The sequence below is a fragment of the Delphinus delphis genome, chromosome 7, assembly GCF_949987515.2.
Source record: "Delphinus delphis chromosome 7, mDelDel1.2, whole genome shotgun sequence".
Classification (NCBI taxonomy): domain Eukaryota; kingdom Metazoa; phylum Chordata; class Mammalia; order Artiodactyla; family Delphinidae; genus Delphinus; species Delphinus delphis.
Window position 1 is genome coordinate 14,684,476 of NC_082689.1, and position 12,504 is coordinate 14,696,979.

Here is a 12,504-nt window from a genome sequence, read left to right on the forward strand (position 1 = left end):
AAATAAGTGAGCCAAGCATTATGACATTGAAAAAAAGAGTAGAAGAGAATGAAATTTCCTTAACTTGATTAACTTTGGAAAAAGCCTATGGCGATATTATATATAATAGAGAAGCTATAATGTATTACATCTAAGACCAGAAAAAAGACAAAGATCCTTATACCAGCACTTGTGTTTTCAGAGCACTGGAAGTCCTTCCCCATGTGAAAGTGATATAAGGTCTTAGGAAAAGAAATAAAATTGTTGTTATTTGCAGGTGATATACACTAATCTAAGATAATGCAATCACATCAACATACAAACTTTTTGAACTAACAAAGGGATTCAGTAAGTTTAAGGATATAAAATTAAACTCCAAATAGCAATCAGTTTTCTTCTATACTACTACCAAATATAATATAATGAAAATTTAAATACCGTTTATAATAGCAACAAAACCCATAAAGTATTTAGGAATTAACTTTTGCAAAAAGACATAAACTTTTAAACTAAGTACACTGAAAATTATATAAATAAATGAAGAGACTTTTTTTGGATGTAATGACTTAAATCCTCACAAATTAATCTTTAAATTTAATGAATACCATTCAACTTTCCATTTGGACATAAAAAGAATTTGATAAACCTCTAAAATTTATCTTGGAGAAGGAAAATCCAAGAATACCCAAGTTAACCTTTAAAACATTGAGTGCATACTAGCCTTTCCAGAAATCAGAATATCCTACAGTGCTGTTACAATTAAAATGTATGGCATATATTCAAGAATAGATATATATAGAGCAGTGAAATACAATGAAAAGCTGAGAAAGAGTCCCATGAATGTATAGAACTTCATATACTACAATAAATGTGGCACCATAAACCAAAGGGGAATTGACAGATGGTTTAGTAGGTGAGATTGGGAAAAGTGGCTCATTATACGGAGAAAAATAAAACTGGATTTTTACTAATACCACAACTAAAGGTGAACCTTAAAGGGATTAAAGACCTAAACATAAGTGGGAAAACGATAAACTTAAGAGTAAAAAAAAAAAAAAAAAAGCAAGCCAACTTTGTGACACTGGGGTAAATGAAATCTTTTAAAATAAAACCTTGAATGACTACCTTAGGATAAAAAATGTTAAATTCAATGACATCCAAATTAAGGATTTATGTTCAGCAAAGAACACTATAGACGAAGTTTATAGTTGGCAGAAGGGGATAAGATAGTTGCAATGTTTAACACTGACAAGGGATTAATATCCATACTCTACAAGGCAGCAACCACAAAAGAAAAAGAGGTAAAAGATATAAATAGAAAATTTAACCAGAAGAGGAAATCCAAAAGGCCATCAAACATATGGAAGGTTGTTCAAATTCATTAGTAATCAGATAAATGCAAATTAACTTAATGAGATAACATTTTACACATATTAGTTTGGCAAAAAGTGGGAAGCTGGAAGATGCCAAAGGCTTGGCTAGGATGGGAATGTGAAATAGAGGAGTTCTTAGCCTCTGGAAAGCAATCTGGCCATCAGAAAAATAAGGATATGCACAGATATAAAGGGCTAGGCACAGGGATGTCTTCTGCAGCATTGTTTGCAATGATGGAGAGTTGAAAGCAATCAGAGGACCCATCACTGAGTCATTGGCCAGGTGGGGGGGGGGCATTTATACTGCACGAATATGATGCATGCGTAACAACTAAACCATAGAGGTAGAGGGATGAGAGGAAAAAACAGTGCAAGATACGCAAGGAGGCATCTAACACAATAACATGCACATAAAATAAAAATACACGCATATAAAACAATAAAGCCCATTTTGTAAGAATACAAACAAAAAAGATAAACATTAAACATATTAGTATGCTTGCCAATGGGAAGGTGGCAGGCGTTGGGGAATGGGAATGGAGAACGGGGATAAAAGGGAATTAAAAAAAAAAAAAACAAAACTTGCCTTCCAGGAGAGGCAAGCTACTTAATTGGGTTTGGAGAGAGGATCATTTGATGTTATGCTCTCAGGCTGTCAATTAGGAGACAACAAGAGAGGTGTTGGATGCGTCATCTCCCTGGGCTCATCATCTCTGAGGCTGGAAATAGAACCCGGAGCTTGGGAGCCTGCATCCCACAGATGGGGTCAGAGGTGCTGGATGTTGGGCTTCTAATTGGACATGCTGTGTCAGAGAGCAGAGCAGGGGCTTCCAAAGAAATGCACAGGATGTATGTTTAGCCTCTGTGACGTATTTTAAAGAGAACGCAAGAAGCAACAGTGACACTCTTGCATCCTGTGATTAAGCCCTGGGAGTTGGCTATCAGCACTGTTATTTTATAGTTACAGTTATGTCAACCGTCACTCAGACTGTGTTCCTAAATGCCCTTGGGCATCAACGGAATGGCCATATTTCCCAAAACACTCTGCAATGTCCTAAGGGCTTGCTGAGAACACAGTTGCCTTCTTTCAGACAAATATTAAAAGTAAGCTCCTATTATAATCAACAGTGCTGTATTACATACTTGAAAGTTGCTAAGAGACCCGACCTTAAATGTTCTCACCACAGAAAAGAAATGATAATTACGTGATGTGACAGAGGTGTTTGTTCATGTTATGGTTGTAATCATGTTGCCATAGATAAATGTATCAAATCAACACTTTGTATACCTTAAACTTATACAATGTTATATCTCAATTATATTGCAATAATAATTAAATAAATAATAAAAAATAAACACACATACATACACACATAAAGGAAGTTCCTGACTACTTATGACTTTCTCCTTGGCAAGGTGGAGCCGCCATGTCCTGCCCCCTCATTCATGCATAATTTTACCATCCTCATGTTGCCCCAGTGGTAGAGACCCTCAGGTGAGGTTAGTGGCTATGGAGGCTCACTCGGGGTACAGCACACTAAAATGTTGATTCAACTGTCAGTTTGACTATGCCTCTCCAAGCCCCCAGACCCTCTCAACAAGTCACTGATGCCTTTAACCTACAGACCAGTGAGCCAAACCTAACTGGAATTAGGCTTATCTCACCAGTTGATGGGCTTTGAGGCTGGTCCTACTGCCACTCACCTGGAAGCCTCTCTGTCTTGGAGGAGCTCTGCATAGCTTTCTGCTTCATTCTTCCTGTGTAGTTTTGCAAGTTCTTTTCCTGGGACTGGGATATTGGTTCTTTTTCTTAGAGCATCTCTTGAAAGCTAGGCACTGGGAAACAAAAGGAAGCACAGACAGATATAGAACCTTCTCTTGGGAAGCTTACAATCTAGTGGAGGAATCACAGGAGTGACCAAGAAAAGTCCTATGACAGTAAGTGTGTTCAAGTATACCCAGGATATGTTTTCATCAGGTATGGTAAGACAGCAGACTTGGAAAAGATTGTCTTGAAAGAAGATTTTTTTCTCCCCCAGTTTTATTGAGGTATTTCTGACATATAGCAGTGTATAGGTGTAAGGCGTACAGCATGACGATTTGACTTACATCTACCACAAAATTATTATCACAATAAGTTTCATTTACATCCATCATCTCATATAAATATTAAAAAAAAACAGAAAAAATCTTTTCATAAGTATAAGAAGTTTATACTCACAGATCCCTAAAACCAGAGACACCACATACGAGGAAGGGCCACATGGGGAAGGATTAGGGTCAGTCAGGAGGCAGAAAAGGGGAAAGGGCAGAGCATGGCCCAGAGACTTTATTGGGGTTTTGATTGGAAGGAATGGGGAGAGGCAAGGTATTCTGAGCAAGTTTAGGGTTGAACAATTTGAATAATTTTGGTGGGCTTTGGATGGTAGGTCCCAAATTGCCCAGTACCTGGTTATAGGGTGATTATTAAATTACCCAAGTGCAGGGGGAATACTGATTTGATATGTGAAAGTTTGATGAGGGAGACAGTAGGGTGTAGGCTCTGGATTGGTCGGTTTCTATATCAAAGGCACACTTCCAAGGGGAGTCATTTACCCTCTCTAGGAGCTAGCTATCCCTGAAAGGGGCAGTCTCTCTAGGACCAAAAATGTCAGAGCATCAATAATACAGAAAATATAGCCAATACAATAGGAAACTGGATTCTTTGAGAGTCTGTGAAACAACAACCTATTTTAACCTGGGGTGTCAGGGATGGCTTCTGATAGGAAATGATGAGTAAAGGGAAGGCTACATACTGAATGGAAGTTAATTAGGAGGGCTTAGGAGATATGCTCCATATTTAGGAAATGGCATGTGCAAAGGTCCTGGGGTGTCAGAAAGCCCTGAATGATGAGGAACAGAAAGGTAAGACTGGAGTGGAAAGAGATGGATCTTGGGAGACAAGCAGGGGTAGGCTCCACAGGAACTGGTGAGCAGTGTTAGGAATTAGGATATTAATTTGAGAGTAGTGGCTAGCCACTGAAGGATTTTCAGTAGGCGATGGTCAAGAATTCATACTCCACCTGCTTGGTTGGTCTCTCATACTTCACCTGGATATGAGCAGAGCCCTCCTCTGTGTAAATTGATCCTGTTGCTCTCCCTCTAGATACTAGGATCACCATCAGCTCTGGCACATTCCTGAGTTGGAATATCACTGACTTACCCCTACCTCATCCAGCAGATGGAAATTCCTTAGTCAAACAGCTGACCAACCATGCCTGTGTTTGCTCTTCCTGGCCACCTTTATAGCAGCGGCCCCCAACATTTTCAGCACCAGGGACTGGTTTCACAGAAGACAATTTTTCCATGGAAGGGAGGAATGATTTCGTGATGATTCAAGCGCATTACATTGATTGTGCACTTTATTTCTATTACACTGTAATACAAAATGAAATAATTATACAACTCGCCATAATGCTGACAGGAGGTGGAGCTCAGGCGGTAATGACGGCAATGGGGAGCGGCTGTAAATACAGATGAAGCTTTGCCTGCTTGCTGCTCACCTCCTGCTGTGCAGCCCGCTTCCCCCTGCTTTACAGCACAGCCTGAGCCAGTGCCCCAGCTCCCTCTGCACAGCTCTGGTCTTCCTGTCTTAGTCCATGTAGCTGCCATCCCAGCAAACAGAGGGGCATTCTAGTGGGGTTACTTCAGTCAAATTTGCAAAATGTTAAATGACTTGATGAAAAGCGGCCCTTCTGTCTGCAAGCACTCTCTCCTCCTAAGACACCCCAGCTAATGAATGAGAGATTGGTATGCAGAGGAGCACAGAGCTGAAATCAGACTGGCTTTTTCCCATTAAAAATGCACAAATAATAAATCAGCAAGGCGTTCACGCAATTAGATGTGAAACCTAATTTGGACCAGTTAGGTGTAAGGCCAATAGCTCCATGTGTCCAATCGTAAAATTGCAGAAGGGTAAGTCCCACAGTGGTCTTGAGATTCATTTCTCATTCTTAAGAGTCCTGTGCCTACAGTACAGAAGGAACTTGATCTTCTGTATAGTTCATCTGCCATCCCAACCCGATTTGCTTTAACTCTTCTCTGGATACTTCTAGATTATTTGCTTTGGTCTAACCTTTGAAGAAAACACATGAGTGGGTGAGAGTGGGAGGCACCCAGGCAGTGGAGGAGTGCACCCTGAAGTAGCCCAGGGGGGCAAGAGGGGCAGTTGACAGTCTCCCCTGTGCTGGAACAGCAACATCACCTGGGCTGGTGGTGTCTCTTGGCCTGGAGGCACCTGGCAGAGGTTGGAAGCTCAGCTCCCACTAGAGGGAAGCTTAAATGCGAGTCATGCAATGGAAAGAACACAGGACTTGGAGAGAGAAGACCCATGTTTGGACCTCTGTTCTGCCACATTCCACCTCTGTGACTCTGGTCAAAACAACAGAGATCTTCTCTCTCCTTATAGAATGAGAAGGGTGGGGTGGGTTCCTCTCCGGTGGAGAGCTACCTTCACTGGATGTGTGGAGAGTCTCTTTCTGCTGACTTTGCCCCCGCCCTGGCTCCATCTGGAGGTCTCTCAGCTCTTAGGCTACCCCAGAGCCTGAACTTCCCTTAGTTAAAAGCTGGAAGCAGTAAACATTCTCATTAGAATGCAAATTAATTCTCTACACAGCTGCCCAAGTTGTTTTCCTGTGTTGTCATTTATTTCCTTTCTCTCCTTAGAAAGTGTGACAATAGGGCTTCCCTGGTGGCAAAGTGGTTAAGAATCCGCCTGCCAATGCAGGGAACACGGGTTCGAGCCCTAGTCTGGGAAGATCCCACATGTTGCAGAGCAACTAAGCCCGTGCGGCAGAACTACTGAGCCTCCACTCTAAAGCCCGCGAGCCACAACTACTGAGCCCATGTGCACAACTACTGAAGCCTGCATGCCTAAAGGGGGTGCTTCACAACAAGAGAAGCCACCGCAATGAGAAGCCCATGCACCACAGCAAAGAGTAGTCCCCGCTCGTCCCAACTAGAGAAAAGCCCGGGTGCAGGAACAAAGACCCAGTGCAGCCAAAAATAAAATAAATAAATAAATTAATTAAAAAAAACACCATTCACTTTATTAAAAAAAAAAAAAAGTGTGACAATAATGAAGCCCAAGCCCTTTCACCTGGCACTCCAAGGGTGGGAGGTCTCTGTCAAGATGCTAGACTTGCAGAGCATGCCAGGCAGTTCAGGGGCAGGGTTAGGAGGCAGGCAGCTCCTCCCCTTAGTAAGTTCCTGAGCTTGGGAACACTGCTGGATTTATTCCCCTTTTTGTTTCTTCTCTGTAAAGTGAGAATAAGGATACCTATCTCATGAGTTTATTATAAGGATTAAATATTATAACTTATTTTTAAATACTTCCTGTGGTTGGAACAGGAAAACATTTAATAAATGTTAGTTTTCGTGGTGACAAACCAAATCTATTTTTTCCTACAGACCTGTTTTCTCCCCATTCTGTATCTTGCTCATATTTCTGTCTTTCTTCAAAGCCCTGTTCAAATGCCAACATATACGTGAAGCCTTTCTTGAATTTTGGGAGAATTAATAACTCCTACTCCTCTTGGCCCTTTCCTTGTGACTCTCTTGAGAATGTATTTTTATTCTGTTTTTTTCTGGCAATGATTTATGCATGTGCCTTTGTCATCCACCTTCATGCACCCACCCTCTCTCCCACCCACTAGACTGTGAGCTATAAGAGGGCAGGGAACACAGCTCATTCCTTCCTGAATAATTCAATCAGTTCAATAAACATTTGATGAATGAGCAAACGACTGAATGAATGCATGAGTGGAAGGTTACTCAAATGACACTTTCTGTCATTATCACAGATTAGTTTAATCAGGGAGCAGGGCTTCAAGTAACTCAAGTTTCAAAGTGATTGGTGCTCATGGGAAGCTAAGGTCTGAGGTTTGCAATGCAGCCATGGAGGGACAGGCCTGTGTCAGGCCAAGGAAAGTATAGGGTGCCCAAACAAGTACTACTTCATTTTTTTTTAACTTAAAAAAAAATGCTCTGTGGCCTTGGTGTGTGTTGATGGTGACAAGTAATCCCAAGAGAAATGAAGACAAGCACAGCATGTTGAAAATCTGATCCGTCTAGCTGGGTTTGGCACCCCTGAGTAATGGTGGCTCTTGAAGGAGGGAATTGCTTCTATCAAAGATTCATGGGGTGAGAAGTGGGAGGATGTGGGAGAACACATTCACTATGCAGGCTATGTAAGATCCAGTTACACAAAACTGGGTTCCAGCAATCCCCAATTCGATTTAAATTTGTTCAGTGGGAATTCCACTTTAATTTAAAAGATGGTCACCAAATTCTCAAGCAAATTTATTTCGCTTAAATAATCACCTTTTTGGGTGGGATAAAATAGTGAGACTGTGAGGGTGAAAACTGTAATCTCAGTTCTGATAGGGGGTTGAGAGTTCTTACCACTGTCTGGCATAATTGCCAGGTGCCAGCTCTCATCTACAGCTAGCCCCAGGGGAGCAAACAGAAGATAGTCGTAGGGGAAGTTTTTTGAGAATCTTTGGAGAGCTTTTCCATTTCCATGGCTTCTGGGAAATCACCATCAGTGACGCTACCAATGGGATGCTCTTGACATTTTAACTCTTTTACTCTCTATGTTCTTTTCATGCTCCATTCCAGTAGTTTTTGTCAACTTCTCAGCATTCACTTTAAGCAGACCTGCTGGCTCATCCCAAGTCTCCAGAAACTCAACCAAAGGCCTCCCTCTCCAGTTTCCTGACCTTGAACTCACTGATTTCTCCAGGTTCTACTCACCACTGAATCCCCTCTTTCAGAGTCTGCTCCTTTAACTTCTAACTCAAACCCTTCCTCTCGTCCAGTTCCCTGGTGTTCATGGTTGATGTAGGATGATTTTTCTTGGCTCCAATCTAGCCTTGTGCTGAAATGCTACCTGCACATGCTTCTGTATTTCCAGATTCTGGGACCTGGGGCAAGCAGGGTCAGATGTGGTGTTCAGCCCAGGGTACCAGGAAGCCCAGTCCCCCATCCCAGTCCCCTGATTGCCTAGGAAATGGGGTCAGTCTATTTCTTATCTTTTTCTCCCTTAAGCAGGGGCTGGTTGTTATAGAAGAAAAAAGCATTAAGATCTCATAATATGCCAGGCACTTTGCATTTATTACAGTTTTCCACTTAATCCTCCCGGCGTCCTTGTAAGGATAGGAAACATTAAGTTGTAAAGCCAGATATATATAGCCCAGGTAGAATGATCACAGATCACTTGTGTCTCTTCATGACACCCTCTGAGCCTCATTGTCCTCATCAAGAAAATAGTGATGACATTAGTTTGAATCACATAATATTGTCTATATTCAACAATTTTTTACCGAAAAATGACAATTTCAGAGAGTTCAACATATAATATTCCCTACCTTATAGGTTCGTTGTAAAGATACAGTCAAGTGTGTGGCACATAGTAAACTTAGCTATTCTCACTACCCCATACCCTTCATTTTCCTACTTTATCTTTTTGTGTATGTTTCTATGGCTTTCTGCCCCCTTTATCACAGTTACAGCAGTATCCCTAGCATTTGGCATATAGTAGGAATTCAATAAGTACTTATTGGATTGGATTGGATCGAATTTGCGAAGAAAAACAAAGCAAAACTTGTGCTGTATTCTATGAATTCCAGAGTAGATGTCATTTGCAACCAATAATTGTATCCATCAAATTCTGAGCCATCCATATTGGTGTCTGGTATGTACTTTACCTTTTCTCGTCCAAGAATACCTGAAAAGTGGTTCTCTCAGTGTTCTATTGTGGCTACTTGATAAAAACTGCGAGATCACAATTCCCAGGCCCAAAGAGGAGGATATTCTGATAAGTAGAGGAAATCTTGGCTTCTGGCAATCCCTTTCTTACTCTTCAAATAGACTCATTCTTGTACTGGGTTTATTATCTTTGGGTTTGGGAGACGAAGCTAAGCCCTGGAACATGCAGTGTCTGCTGGGTAGCACAGCTGTGGGGAGAGAGACCCTGGACCCAGAGCCGAGGCTCCAGAATGGCCACATGCCCTGTGGGTCACGCGCAGAGTACGGGACCAGCCTGCTCTTCAGACGATTGAAGAAAGCGCTGCGTAAAGATCCAGCCTGCTTGGGAGGCTGAGGCGAAGCAAAGGCTTCGATTCTCCTGGCAGCTTCAAACCATCTTAGACAACTTCACACTTCCTGCTATCTGAAATCTTCTCCAGCCCTCCTATACAGAGCTAACTGTGGTCTCTCTCCACCCACTGCTTCTTGTGTTTACATTTACCGCAGCCCATTACATTTAGCTATGTATAGATGTTTCCCCAAAAGCCATTTTCCCCACTAAACTCCACGTGGGCAGCCCCTGAATCTTATTCATGTTCTAGCCTCGATACCTAATGCAGTGCTCGGCAGCAAGAAAATATACAGTAAATGTTTGCTAATAATAATAGTACTACTACTGCGAATAGTACTATGTTTATTAAATGCTTATGGTTCTGGTTGCATTTGCACAAAACCCTGTGAGGTGCCTCATATTATGATTAGCCTGATCAGGCCTCCACAGCTGGTAAGCGGCAGAAGCAGGGTTCAAACCCAGGCGGTCTGGCGCCAGAACTTGCCCATTCACTGCCTCTCCCTCCTTTTAACAGATGAATGATTCTCGACTTTTGGTTAAGATGAAGAGTCATGAAGCATAGTTCAGAAGGGAGGAATTCACCGTGGTAGGAGAAAAGCAGGATTTTATCTACTTGCCTTTCGACTGCTGCTGTCAAAAGACCCCCCAGTCCTACTTCGGTTGATGGATACTAGCGAGACAAACACAGGCAATTTAGAGATTTCAGAGTTGAGGTCAGGAAATAAAAGCCCAGAAGGGACTCTGAAGCCTCTCGTTCACTCAGAACACTCTAATTGCCTCAGCCACCGAGATGGCCGGGAGCCTTCGGGACAGCAGTCATTTCGGGGTTTGTGGGTGAAGCACCGTCCCTGGTTCCTCTGAAACGCAGCTGCTGCCTTGTCTGCCTCATCAGCGTCATGCAGTTCTCCCATCAGGAAAAGGCACCGAAGTGTCATGACCTTTCAGCCTCGTTCCTGAGTCTCATTAGGACAGAGCCCGGGGATGAATGTAATGAACGGCCGCGCCTCTGTGAAGGCATAATGGGAAAATTGCTTCCACTGTGCCCCTTCGTGCTGGGCTGTGCGGAGATGCTGATGATTAAACCGTGAACCTGGCCTTGGGCTGAGGCGGCGTCAGCCTGGGCCTGAAACGAAGTGTTCGCTTTCATTCATGTCTGCCTCTCAGCCCCAGCAAAGCATGACTCACGTCTTATTCCCTGTAGCCGTGTGTGTTTTGACTTTCGATTCATCTGTCCGAGGCCACGCAGGGCTTGGCTGCCTGCGCCAGCAGTAGTCTCCCAGAAGAAACTCCACCTCCGCAGGCTGGAGAGCGGAACTTCCTGCCAGCATTTACGAAAACACTTGCGTTTCTTCTCTTCGTTCTAATTGAGGCGAGGTAGCAAAATGACTTGCCTTGAAGCAGGGTCCAAAAATCAATTCTAATCACATTGGTGTAAAGGAAATGATTTCTTTGCTTGGTTACCATCTTAAAATTCAGGGATCGGAAGCTCGGTTTCAGTGAATTCCCAGGGATTGGGAGGTGAATAATAATTAGGCAGCCTGACCGCAGAATGCCTCAAACTTTCCAGAGCATTTCTACAACTATTACGTAACTGGATTCTTGCAGCAACTGTCTGAGCCCCTCAGCCTAGGTCATAGTACCCTCGTTTGACAAATGAAGAAGCCGGGGCCTAGGGAGGTTGAGTGATTTGCCTGAAGCCACACAGTTAGACAGAAGCCCAGCATTCTATCTCCTGCCATATGTAACTGCTGCCTGTTGAATCTGTTCTGAGTCAAGTTTTACTGTGGAACTGAAATATTTTTTAAATTAAAAACAAATATTTTGGTCACCGAGTATAGCATTCTCAGAGATGGGAAGTGGAGGAGGGCAATGCAACGATACCACCAAAAGTTCTGGACCCCAAAATGAGGACTAAACCTCACTGAAGGTTAAATTACAGAGTAACACAAAATTTCCAAAAAAATTGTCAATCGAAGAATTGTTCTTATCTCTAAGCATTATCAGTACTATTATTTTCTTAATATTATATTTTCTATATTTAAGAAAAAATATAGAAAATTTTGTTCTATAATTTCTTCTTTTGTTAAGCTTAAATATAAGGAGGTATCAGTGCTTCAATTTGAAAATTTTATCACCTACATAAATAGGAGGCAACCCAAACCATAGTCAATAAAAACATAAAGTTGTTAATAAATGTCTTGTTAGACCCTACAACCTACAGAGAACTCTGAGCTTAAGACCAGAAAGGGAAGATTACCAAGTATTAGAAACGTGGTAAAAACAGACTAGTCCTCAACTGAAATTTTCTTCTTTATATAACCAAGAAATTTGTGCAACGAATACATTTCAGGCTATGACATTCAGTATTACTTGATGCTATGCCTACACCTGGCATAAAATCACTTCCAATAGTGCTGTGGATACGCTTTCTATACGTTGGGAAACATAGAGGCATCTGATCGGCTCCTTTGAGAACAGGAGTCCCAGGAAAAGGAAGGACAAGATCCTCACTGCAAATTCATCTCATCATTCTTCTCTGGGTAAGTCTATGACTGCAAGGTTATAGACAATCAAGTTACAATAATGTCCCAAACCAGTTGACTTCAATATTTGTATCAGGACAGGCTAAGTTATAGATGGTAAAAAAACAACACTCCCAAAACCAATAAAAGAACTTTATTTCTTGCTCACACTGCATGGCCATGAAAGGTCTGGAAGGCAACTCTGAACATTGCTGGCTGTCACTCAGGGACCAGGGTATGTAAGCAGCCACCATCTCAAACTTTGCCTGTTGCTGTGATGAGGGAAAGTGAACTCTGTCATATGTCCGTTCTGGCTCACAGGCTAGAACTTTCATAGGGTGCCACCCCATCATTAGAGTCCAAGAAGTTTAATTCTAAATATGCTCAGAAGAAGGAAGAATCAGAAATATTTTGTGAAGAGTACTAAGAGCTACAATAAAAAAAAAATTAAAGTCGCATATTCACTTGAGCATCTGTATATGGCTCTGGAGCT